Source organism: Chinchilla lanigera, unplaced genomic scaffold, assembly GCF_000276665.1.
Source record: "Chinchilla lanigera isolate Chin_1 unplaced genomic scaffold, ChiLan1.0 scaffold00044, whole genome shotgun sequence".
In the NCBI taxonomy this organism is placed as follows: domain Eukaryota; kingdom Metazoa; phylum Chordata; class Mammalia; order Rodentia; family Chinchillidae; genus Chinchilla; species Chinchilla lanigera.
The window spans coordinates 3,978,949-3,991,789 of record NW_004955445.1 but is presented as its reverse complement, the minus strand read 5'-3'; positions in this window follow the sequence as shown (position 1 = coordinate 3,991,789).

Below are 12,841 nucleotides of genomic sequence, written 5' to 3'. Positions count from 1 at the left end.
AGAGGTTTTCTGCCAACAAATACAGTCACAATAACTCTCCTCACTGCAAGCCGGAACCAGGAGACTCAGCGAGTATATGACTAACTGAGTGTTTCTTTCATTCAGAAAATCTTTTTGAGAAAATTAAAGAGAATGATGGAATTGCCTAAACAATTTCCACTCTGACGACATATGGTTTCTTCAAGCCACTCACAAAATACAGAAATCCAAAATGATCTCTGGTACTCACTTGGCTAAAAACTGTATCATTTCCAAAATATCTTCCTCAATTTTATCTTTATTTGTATATCTGAAAAGATTATACTTTATAGGCTGGACTTTTGCTTTCTTTCCTCAAGTCTTTAATTTCTTCTAGACATCAACTCAAAAAAACCCAAAAACATTCAACCCCAGCCCTGCCCTAACAAGTGACTGAGAGAATGCTTACAGTGTCATTGGTGCTGATTGCTTTTATTCATTTTTTCAAACGAATAAGCCCGATCCTGTCCAAGGGCTTTCACTGGGTGCAGATCAGAGCAACGAGAAAGACAGAGGATATCTTTGCTCTCAGGAAACATGCATTCTATCAAGAAAGGCAGACAACAAACAAGCAAACAAAACAGAATCCCTTTAGGGAAAGACAAAGGCTATGAAAAATGTAGAGGTGAGTGTAAAAAGGAAAAGAAATACATCAGACCAGTGGTTCTCAAATTGCCTGAAAGGTGTAACATCCTCCCCCTTACTGGGAATGGAGAAGGGAAGAATCTCAGCCCCTCACGTGTATCCTTATGCAGAGTGGTCTTGTGCAGGGCGCCATCCCTACAACTGTATCTGGCATCTTCGGTGGCGTGAAAGAAATGAATACTTTTCATCTCTATTGCATCTAGCAAGGCAGGGTCATGCACTCCTCGCCAACTGGTGAGTACGTGACATGCGCAGTTGCACACGGTCTGTGCTGAAAAAGGATCATGCCTGGTTTAAGGCCTAGTGAGGCCATTTTGCTTTCTGTTTGTAATAATTTCGTCTTTGAACTTATGGTGTGTAAGTGAGGTTCAGTGGGACAGTACAGGGCTTGAGCAGAAGAGACACTCACACCATGATGATCTGCTGTTCTCCGTGATGTTTTTCTTGAAATACAATGTCCGTAGTGGCCACTGAGCACAGAATTGTGGGGGACACGTGATGCGTATAACGTTAATAAGAATCAGAACAAATAAGTGAATTCAGTCTTCTATGAATTAAGCAGGAACAACGACCGCTATGAGAGACCATGTTCTCCCTCTAAACAGGGACTTACTTTGCTCTCAGGAAGCAGAGAGAGTAGGGAAGGCAGGGAGGGGAGAGGAAAGAGATTAGGTGAAAAGAAGGAACATGTGTTATGGACATGCACCGGCTCCCCACGAAGAATGTGATCATTGTGTGTAACAAACATGTATTCATAAAAAAATAGAAATTGGAAAAAGAAGACATAAAAAGTTAATAATACAAAAGACTACAGGGTCCTGTCATAACTTTTCCTATTCATATTGGTCCCTTGAAGCACACAGCTGCTTATGCTGAAAAAGACGCCATCAAAGAAAAAAACAGAAACAAAAAACAACAGGGTTCCTCTTCCTTTCAGCTTTTCCTTAGTCTTCAGTGAGTGGAAAGAAACTTACTGGTAGAGTGTATATGACCTTTAGACTGAATGCGTCAGTTTACTGCAGTGTTGCCTTTGTCTTGTCAAAAACAAAACACATATGCACGTGTGAAGTATCAAGTACAAATTGTGGTACTGTGGTCACTGTAATTCTCCCTATGAATGAAATGCTCATATACCTGCACCTAAAAGTGGAGTAGGGTAGTAGAAAAACATTGGAAAAATTCATGAATAATTTTTTCCACGTCTCAGAATTTTATTTTTCTTCTTTTATTCCTTTATTCCTTTGGGTTTTTTTTTGTTTTTTTTTTTTTTTGGCTTTTTTCCAGTACCAGGAATCGAACTCATGACTTTGTGCTTGCCAGGCAGGCACTGTACCGCTGAGCTAAATCCCCAGCCCCCTTTATTTGTTTGTTTGTTTATTTATTTATTTATTTATATTAGTGCATATTTGCAGCACGTGATGGTTACATGCATCATGTAGTTTGTACATATCCATGACATGTCTTAATCCTCTTAAACCATCTTAATAGAGCAAAAGCTCTACTTCTATTTTTTCTTCAGTTCTTTTCTTTCATCCTTTATCCATTCCCTCCCCTTCCATCTCTTGACCCCTTCCCATTTGTAAAAGATCTCCCTACTTTCTATTATTTCTCTTTGCTCTTTATTTATATTTTGAGTTTCTCATGTAAGAGAAGCCATGAGATATTGAAACTTATAGGTCTGATTCATTTCACTTAACATTAACCCATCAATATTTCAAGAATGTTCTATGATTTTATTTTCTGTGGAATGACACTACTTAAAAAAGGAAAGAAACCTGAACTACAAGTCAAGAAACAGACCATGGAATAAAGGAGAATTACCTTTCAGTACCTTTAGCAACGCTTTTCTTTGGTTTTATGAATAAAGATCCTACCTTTTCTTTGCACTAGACTCTGAAAATTATGTAGGTCATCCTGCCTGTGGGAAACAGAAGCCAGCTTAGAGTTTTCAAGAGATTTTCATGAAGAAGTGACACAAATTGACATAGAACGATGGGGACTGGTAGAGATATCGATGGACTCAGAGATGAGCAATGGCACCTCCATCTTGGGACCAGAAGGGGCAGAGATGAAATACTTTATCTCAGCCTATGGGTGATTAAGCAGTGAGAAACTAGGAAAGACATCCCTGACCTTTCATCTCTTCTCTGTGCTTTCCTTTGGCTGATCTAACTGGGGGCCAGCTGTCCAGGGAGCTTGGGGCTGCAGCCAGTGAGGTCAGGTTTTCAGCAGAACAAAAGAGTTCAGAAAAGGGCAGAGAAAGTAGGTGAAAAAAGTGCAAGTTGATAATAACTGTGGTATAATTAAAAAAATAGTTTGATCTTTGTCCCCCATTCCTGGTGCAGAGCACCTAAAACTTTTGGATCTCTTGAATGATAAGAGGATCTTTTGTGTGTTCCTAGCAGGGACTCCTTGAGACCTTCAGGATGAGGGTTGGTTACCAGAAAGGCCAAACAATGATCAGAAAGATCGAGCTTTCAGTCTTGCTCCATCTTCCTTTAGGAACTGGGGGAAGCTGGAGAATGAGCATAATCACCAACGGCCGATGATTTATTCACTCATGCCTTCTTATTGTAGCCTTCATAGAACTCTTAAAAGATGAGGTTCCAGGAACACCCAGGTGCTGAGATAGGTGCTGAGATCCCTGAGAGGATGTGGAAACTGTGCTTCTCCATTGTTCGTAATATTCACAAAATGCATCTCTTCCACTTGGTTATACCTAAGTTGCATCCTTCACCAGAAAGTGGTAAGTGCAAATATCATCTTTGCCTCAGTTCTTTCACTTGTCGTACTGAATTACTAAACATGAGGGTGGAAAGGAACAGGTTGTAGGAAGCCAGGAAGTTGTAACTGGCCGGGCAGAAATGTGGGCCATCAAGGTACCCAGCTGCCTGCTCTGTAGGAGTGACCCTTCAACCTGTGCTAACATGGTTTCCCCTTTCAACTTCAAACTCAACAGCATAACATTTCCCGGTCTCTCCTTCCTTCCCTCCTTACTCTTTTCTTCCCTCTCCTCTTTTATTACCCACCCACCCACCTCATGCTTATGATTACATGGGACTCTCATGGGCATTTGAGATCTTTCTAGGGTCATCTTCTCTTATCAAGATTTGTAACTGTGTCTATAAAGTTCCTTTGCCATGTAAGTTAGTATATTTATAACTTATGGGTGAAAATATGGGCATCTATTATTCTGTCCACCACAACTTCCATCTCTTCCTCCAAGCCATATGGAAAGAATCGAAAATTATCAACATCTTTTCAGAGCTCATGGTACATTTTGTTGTGTTTTACAGAAATTAATGATTATTTCTTGAACTAAAGTCAGTTTAACTTTTGATACCAAGTAACATTTTAATAAAATCGCAGTCTTTTGGATCAATACCTGTCTGAAGACACTGTACCATCCATCACAGCCCAGCTCTCTCTGCAACTCTGGAAAACAGCAGCCCTCACAAGCTATGCACTGAACTTAGGGTGTACTTAACCCATGAAATTTGAAAAAAAAAAAAAGTACATTAATCGCTAACATTTAAAAAGTAATTTTCAATGACAACCCACATGTTTAATGTCTCTTAAGGATGTTATTCAAGGTTTCTGCAAAGGAAGGCTAGGTCGGATTGTGGGTCTCTCCTTCCTGTGCGGCCCGTCATAGGCTTTCCAGTCACCAGCTCTCACTGGAGTTCTCCTCGTACAAGTTATCATTCAGCACTGTTCTCATGGCCCCAGGGGCTTTGCAACTTTAGGATTCTCTCTTCCCTGCTTGCTCACACAAACCAGCCAGGGTGTTTGAAGATAGGCACACTTGGTGAGGTGTCCAAAGATGAATCTTTAATGTTTTTAAAAATTTAGGCATTGACAAAATACTTAAGCCTCACACTTTCCCACTTGGGAATAGGTAGGCAGATAAGAAGACAGGTGGGAAACCTGCATGGAGGGTCGTCTAGAGCACAGCTGTGAATTACTTTGAAAGGCTTTCGAAAGTCAGCCTTCTCAGTGTCCACGGAAATAAATTGGAGCTTGTTATTGTAGGCATTTCTCAAGTTATTGATTGTGTGCCAGCAAGCCAGCCTTGTTCTGAGAGCTCTAAGAAACCTCCTTATAGCTTTAGAAGAGGAATGACACAGGCCTTGCTCAAATTCCAGAAATTTTGTTTGCAGTAAATTTATGGGGGGAAAAAATGTAGGGTTGTCATTGGCAGTTGCTATGCAACAATATATTCGGCCATTGCTATTCCAGATTTAATAATCTTTAACTCATGTACTTTCTTGAACTTGCAACTAATTTATAGCAAGTAGCCCTCACATGGATTCTACCTCTTCATCAGAAATACCCATGCCAGGCTAAATTATGTGGTCCATGACATATTGGAGGCATGGCAATTCAGGTTAATATACTGATGAATTCCTACAATGTGGACCTCACAGTAATTATTAATGAAAAGCTGTGCTCAGTGTCAAATTAATGTGCCATGGAGTTATGTTTTGGCTCAAAAGCAAAGCCAGATAACTAATCTCTGCCTTCCGTTTCTTAGCAAAATGCTGAGCTCATTATTGCCTTTGTATACTGGCAATATTCTCTAGAATGTCAAGCTATTGAGCCTGGGTTGGGAGCAAGGAGCTTTCTCCTATGTGACATTTGTTGTCTTTGTACAGGTCAGCTATGACGTATGTGTGTGTGTGTGTGTGTGTGTGTGTGTGTGTGTGTACCTCAAATTAAGTTATAAGCTAAGATTATTTATTATCATTATTGTTAGCCATTATAGAGAATGTGCTTTGTATCTATGATTATTTTAGGCTTTTTATACTCATGTCTTTTTTTTTGGTACTGGGAATCAAACTAAGGGCCTTGCACTTGCCAGGCACAGGCGCTGTGCAGCTGAGCTACAACCCCAGGCCCTCATATCTTGTATAATCTTCAGAATAACCCATAGCACTTGGAATGTATGACCCTTGGTTTCAACTTAAGGTACATAGTGGATTCTCAGTAAATGTTCATCAAGTGTCCAGGCTGATGTTGGCCACCGTGAGGCTATTGCTTTGTTTTTGTTGTTGTTCTGAAAGACTTGCTTCATTATTATTCTGGGTATTGTAGCTTTTATTGCCTTACCCCACAACCATCTGTGATGGTGGGCATGTCACCCAGATTAAGCCGATAATAATGTATCTCATTCTTACCATCACAGCAAAGGAAACAGGTGGGCCCACCTCCCAAGACTTAAACCAACCAAAGCTCTTCCTAGAAGCAGTTAAATCCATTTAAAGTTGAGAAAATGTCTTTTTTTTCTTTCTCTGATTGTACAGGTCTAGCTTTTTAAAACTACTACATGTTTGTGATAATAACTAGATGCATCTTGGAGAATTGGCACATTTACAGATAGCAGCCAGATTCTTTTTACTCCTTGCTTTCTCCAGATCTGCTTCCATTTCTGCAGAGCCTACCTTCCTGTTTTGTACCATCTCTTTTTTATTTTACTCCCTAAATAATTTATCTCATGGATATGTCATGTTAGAAAAACTATGTGAAATTTATCCTTTATCTCTAATTTATTTCACTATTATTTTCCTACAAATGACTCCAATTTTCCCTTCTTTATGGCTAAATAGTGTCCCACTGTGTATTAATATCACATCTTTTTCCCCTCATCTGTTGATAGGCATTTTGGTTACTTCCAAGATTTAACTACAGTGAGTTGCAACATGTCTTAATCCTCCTGATGAACTCTTTCCTTTAAAGAAAATAAACTTGATAATCAATGTAAGCATGCCCTTAACCTTTGCAGAGTACCGTACATGAACTCACGTGAAGCCCACATACCACATGTTGAAACACTTAAAACATGCTAATAAGGTTATGGCAGTGGTCCAGCAGCTATCTGTGCCCACGCACCACTGGGTTCTTCTGAATCTTTCCTCAGAACCCAGAGGGGAAAGGGACCAAGTTCTCTCCCTACCTTCCCAGTTCTACTGCTGATAAGCCCGAGTAGCAACAGAAAGCTGAACAGATGGGACAGAGCTGGACCTGGGCCCAAGACTCTGAAAGGCAAGTGTCCCCAGCACCAGCCCTCACCTCAGGGCCTCTCCCAGGCTCAGCCTTTGAGAAACCGGCATGAGGACCAAGCTTGGGGGATTTTGCTATCTTCTGTCTGTAGTTTCTTGACTTAGGATTCTCAGGTTGTTCTAGGATAGCAGTGAAGGCTAGCAGAAGGGAGAGAAGATGACGCCTACAGAACCCTGTGTTCCACAAAGCCAACTTTGAAACTTTTATGATTTATATCAAAGTATCTTTCTTTTTTGGTGTACCAGGACTTAGGCTCTGATTTTTTCCCTTTGTAGTTCCTGTTCACATAAATGACTAAATTTCCAAATAGAAAAAATGTTTAAAAGGCTGAAAAGAAGCTAAATAAAACATGTCTCAGCATGCTGCGTGACCCCTAAGGCTAAGACTGCTAAACTGCAGAGTCTGTGAAGACAGAACCCTGAGGGGCATAGTCTCCAGTGTGCAAGATGTTCTCAGGTGGAGCCTCCTCACAGACACAGGCCGTGACTGCACCTGGCTGGCGCACTTTTCATACTATACGCCTGAAGTCTGAGTGAGTAGAGTCAGCTTGGCACCTAGACCCTTGTAAAGAGTGGGCAGATCCCATCCTTAAAATAAGAGCAGGAGGTGAGACTTTGGAGAAAAAATAGAGGCTGGCCAGGTGAGAAGCATGGTGGGATGGGATGGGGAAATAAGAGTCCCTGCTAGACTAAGGGAATGTCAGGAAAAGAGAACTATAGGCACAGAAGAGCTTAGAGAGAGGAGGATCTCTCTCTCTCTCTCTCTCTCTCTCTCACACACACACACACACACACACACACACACACACACACTCACACACACACAGACACATACAGACAGAGACAAAGACAGAGACAGAATATGAGAATATCAGTGTGACAATGCAAAGATCCAGAAGGTGGATAGGATGCTCATGCAGGACCCTGTAGCATTGATAAACTACTGATGGGATGTTAAAGGGAATGACTGAGATAATCTGATCTGGGCTTTTTGTGGTAGCTGATTCTGAGGATTTGGAGGAAGCAAGTGGATTTAGCTAAAATCAGGCAGGGAACAGGGTGGTGGCATGGGTGTGTTGGGGCACAGATGATGGATACATGTTTCCTCTGTTCTGATTTGACAAGGATTCCTTACGGGTATTTTATGTCTCTCCTTTCTTCTCTCAGATTTCAGTTCCACCTAACTTTATCCATGACCCGGAGTGAGCCAACTGCAGCAGGTGGCTTTTTATCTCCACGTGAAGCCCCAGGAAGGAAAGTTCCCTGGGTCACAAGCATGGCCACACAGACTGCTGGAGTTGTAAAAATACCTCTCTACACCAACTTCCCCATGAAATGAACTTGAGAATGAAGAAAGAAAGCTTTGGTAAATGTGAACCCCTCCAATCCCTCTACCATCATGTACAGTTTTAAAATGTCATGCTAGAAACATCTCAAGAACAAAGGCTGCTTCTCAATAAGTAAAAGTAGAATACACTCAGAACAATTCCTGCCCAAGCCCACCCAAGAATTTGTCTGAAATATACAGTTATATAAGTATAAAGATAATGCTATTTTAAAAATACTGTATAATTGTTATGACATTGTATTTTTATTTATAATTATAAAGGAAATGATATCATGAGTATGACATAATTATATACATAATTATTTGTTGTGTAATTATATTATCTATGTGGACAGAATATATATAATTCAGGCAAAGGGTATTTAATTGTCTAGGTAAGAATCAATATCAGTATTCTGATTTGTATGCAGTAATAGTCATCTGGGTTTTTTTTGACATCAGTTTTATGTTTTCAAGGCATTTTTTTTCCCTTCTTGGTAAAATGTTAGAAGAAATCTTAAGCAGCTCAAAATCATCTTACTCCAATATTTATCAATCAAATACTTTGCTGTGGATAAAGTGCTAACTGAGGCTCTAACAAAATATATTATAGGATTTGGAAATCTTATCCTAAAGCAAACTTCATCTCAGAGGATGAGCCCCTGCATGATTTGATAATATACTCCCTCCCTCGCTGTGGAAGATTCCAAAGGCAAATGTAAACACAGAGAAAAATGAAGAGGTGCTGAAGTCAAAGAAATGCCAAATGACCAGCTTTTACACCCTGTCTTGGGAGGATAGAGTTTCCTGGTTTTGATGAAAAGAACTACTCTCACCAAAGCAGTGAAGAAATGCATTCTAGTTGGGAGATTAGGATGTGTTTGCTCTTTCTGTATTCTAGTATCTGCCTATAGAACAGTTTTCCCCATCATAACAGTACTGACATTTTGGGCAAGATGGTTGTTATGCCTGTGGAGAGGGAGGTTGTTTGATGGATTGTATGCCATTTGACAGCCTCTCTGTTCTCTGTCCACCAGATTCCAGTAGCACCCTCACCCCACTCTCATGACAACCAGATGTGTCTCTAGTCATTGGCAAATGCTTCCCTCCAGTGTAAAGTTACTCCTATTTGAGGGACATGCTCATAGAGTATATTGGAAGATACTTAGTTAGCCAAGCCCTATTTTCTTCTCAGAAACTGCCTTTGGACATCAAGAAAAATTCATATTCCAATAGTCCCATTAAAAGAGCTGAAGTTTTTTTAGCCAAATACACAGCCTCATCTACCTCACTGTAGCCCAGGGAAGGTCAGATGAGCTAATCCTAGCCAATTAAGTATTTGTTAGACTGGGTCTCTTGATTGGAGTGTGCAAAAAGTGAAAAAGGGTGTGGTGGAGTCATTCTAGACTCATTTACTGGCAAGCAATAGAAAACCACTCACTCACTTTGGTTGCTACCTGCTTTGTCTCAGTTGGTTTTGATGGTTTTGCTTTCCAAAAATGAGCCTCACTTTCTAAAAAAGAAACTGGAATCCAAGAACCTTTTCAAAAACAGACCCTCCTATTCATTTGCTTGTTAAAAGCTTATAAAAAATTGATAATATACTTTATTGAAACATGCTTTATTGAAAATCAAATAAAGCAATATAAATTAACCATTAAAAGTGCTTTAAACAATCAGAGAACATCAAGTAATTTACTGTTTTAAACCAACAATTTAAAGTTAGGCAAAATTCATTAATCACACTAAGGTACCAGTACACAACTGTGTGTTTATGGTGCAGACTTTCTCTTTTTTTTGGAAATAACTTCCTTCTGTCCTTAATGTAATCAAAATCTGATTTAACGTATTGGAAGCAAACTAACAAAAGTTAAAACACTACACCAACATTAGTAAATATTTACTTCACAGCTAGTATTTTTTAGTAACAATATCCAAATTTCAAAGAAAATTGCTTGCTGAGCCTTAAAATATAAACATGAACATTATGGCTTATATCTGGATGTTCCCTTGCTCCCAGCACACACAACTTCATAGGCTGGATTCTTGGAAGGTGATTGGATTATGAGGAGATTATAGCTGTGATTGTGTTGGGAGACAGGAATTGTTGGGAGAGGGGGACACTGGGGTGTGACCCGGATGTACATATCTCCCTTCCTGGTTGCTCCCTTTGCCCTCTACTTCCTGACTGCAAACAGCTTTTCTCTGGCAGACCCTTCCTCCAGGACTTCCTGCCTTGGAGCCATGCATGTGGCAACTAAAATTTTGAGCCAGAATAAGCCTCTCCTCCCTTAATTTGCTGGTGTTGAGTATTGAGTCTCAGCCGTGAAAAAGTAACCAAGATAATGAACAAAAATAACATTTTATTAGTCTACCTTTTAGAGCTCACTCCTTTAGCATTTCTGCATTTTTAAAGTCCGTGCATGAGAACAGTAAGCTCTTTTGATGAAAATAAATATTTTTAATTTTTAGTTAAAATAAAATCCCTCTTGAAATTCTCCACCTTTTTGCCCAATGAGTTATTTTTTTCTTGTAGATCACTTATTATACAAGCCAGCTGTCAAATGATCACCCATCGGCTCAGGACCTGTTCTGTGATAGTAGAATCGGACTCTGTCAAACTTCCATTGTTTGCCAGCTATCAAAGTCAAGTTTGGTCTGTGGAGCCACCCAGAGAGGCACTGAAGGGGAAAGCAGGTTCCGCTCATGGTCTTCATGCATGCTGCAGGCTCTTGCAACATGCATATCTTCTGCCGCATCTCCTGCAGTGCAGACATCATTTGCATTGTTTGTGGTTTCTTTGTGTGTGTGTGTGTGTGACAGGGTCTTACTATGTGGTTCAGGCTGGCCTTGATCTCACTATGTAGCCTAGACTGGCCTCACACTCATGACAATCCTCCTGCCTCAGCCTCCCAAGTGCTGGGCTCCCAGGAGTGCACCACCACACCCAGCCTGTATGTGCTTTCTGAGCACTGTTTCTTGCAACATATGGTATGAGGCCACCAACAGTATGTGGCCCCTCCTTCAAAAAAGCTTTCTCCAAACTTCTTTCAGCTGGCTTATGCACTGAGTTCTGAAATAGAATACTAGCCTGTGGACAGCTTACTCAACAACCCTGAGAGACTTCTTCAGCTCTTACAGCTGTAGTTCCTCAAATAATTCTCCACTATTAAATTAACCATGACCACAGGTTCATTCACAAAATCTATTCCTGGTATGTAGACAAACTCTTCTCTCTCAGCCCAATCTATGTCTGCTAATCTTGTGTCCTTTAGAATATTCTTTAGGTCTTACTAGTCAATCCCGTTACTCAAATCCCATGCATAATTGCTTTAAATGATTGCATTTTACTGCATTTTTAGTATTCAAATTACTAGGTAGTTTCTATTTGCTGATTAAACTTGATGCATCATTTTTGAAGTCACCAAAGTCCTTGTATACTTATTCTAGTCTGTGGATCTTCTCTGAGTATTTTGCTATGGTTATTTTCCATTGACTCTGAACAATAGTGCTCTATTTTTTCAGATGTTTATATATTTTTATTGTATAATGTATATTGTGGATAATAGTTTGTAGATGTTCTAAATTGTCTTGTGAAAAATGATAATAATGAGTTTTTTCCTAGCAGGTACTTAGCTTACTAGATAAACTCCTTGATATTATGGACCCTTGATTTAAGATTTTTTTTACTATGGAACTCTGTTAATTTTATTAAATGTTAGGCTACATTGTCTAGTCTTGGTCATGGTGCTCACTCTTCATGCAAAGCCAATTTGAATAGAAAGCCAAGGTGTTTACTAAACCCCTCTAACTTGGCAGACTTGAACTCAACACTGTATGTCCTTAGGATGGGGCTGGAGCTAAGGTCTGCTAAATTCTTTTAACGTTACAGGATTTACCCCCTCGGGTGCATGGAGTTTCACTTCACACATAGAAGTCAATAGTCTAGCTTGGATTTCTTCACATTATGGTCGCAGGACTTAAATTAACAAATGAGTCGGTCTCAGAAGCAAGTGTTTTACAAGTCTCTGACTGTGCTGTGTTTTTCTGATTGTGCTCTGAGTGTGCTGTGATTGTGCTGTGTCCCATTGGATAGTGTAAGTCACCTCTCCAGTCTAGGTCAAAAGGGTTGAGAGACAGACTGGGCTTCTTGGTGGAAGAAGTTCCACCCCGTTGCAAGGAAGTTCTGCCCTATTGGAAGGGGAAGCACTAGTAGCTTCCTATGGAGATTATCACTGATTCCTTCAGAATATATTTTAAACTTACATAAAGCTTGTATTTAACTTGGAAAATTTGGTTGATCCAATACATGCTGTTCTACTATTGCCAAACTATATTAGGTGAATTTTTAAGTGACTGTATCTGGGACTATTTCATTTATTTTCTTACACTACCTTGTTATCTGGTTAAGAATTTCCTTACAAAACTGTACTTAGTACAAGTTTGGATATTAAATTAAAGAAGAATTCAGCAGTACAAAAATCTTGATGGTGTCTACTATATAGAGGACGTCTTCTAGGGGAGAGATTTTCTTTTCTTGAAAACTAAGCCTGAATCAAAAGTCCCATAACTAAAAAACAAAAACAAAAACTGCTTTTGTGTGATTCTTTTAAAAAGGTAGTTTGAAAAGACTAGAAGTATCTCTAATTTTTTCTAAAGTCAGAATTTTGTATAATTTCCTAGCTCAGATCCTGCTAAAACACAACCATGACATATATTCATAAAGCTAGCAATAGGAAGTTTATTCCCAGGGTTTGATAAAATAAATTAACACAATGGTGTGAGTTAGCAT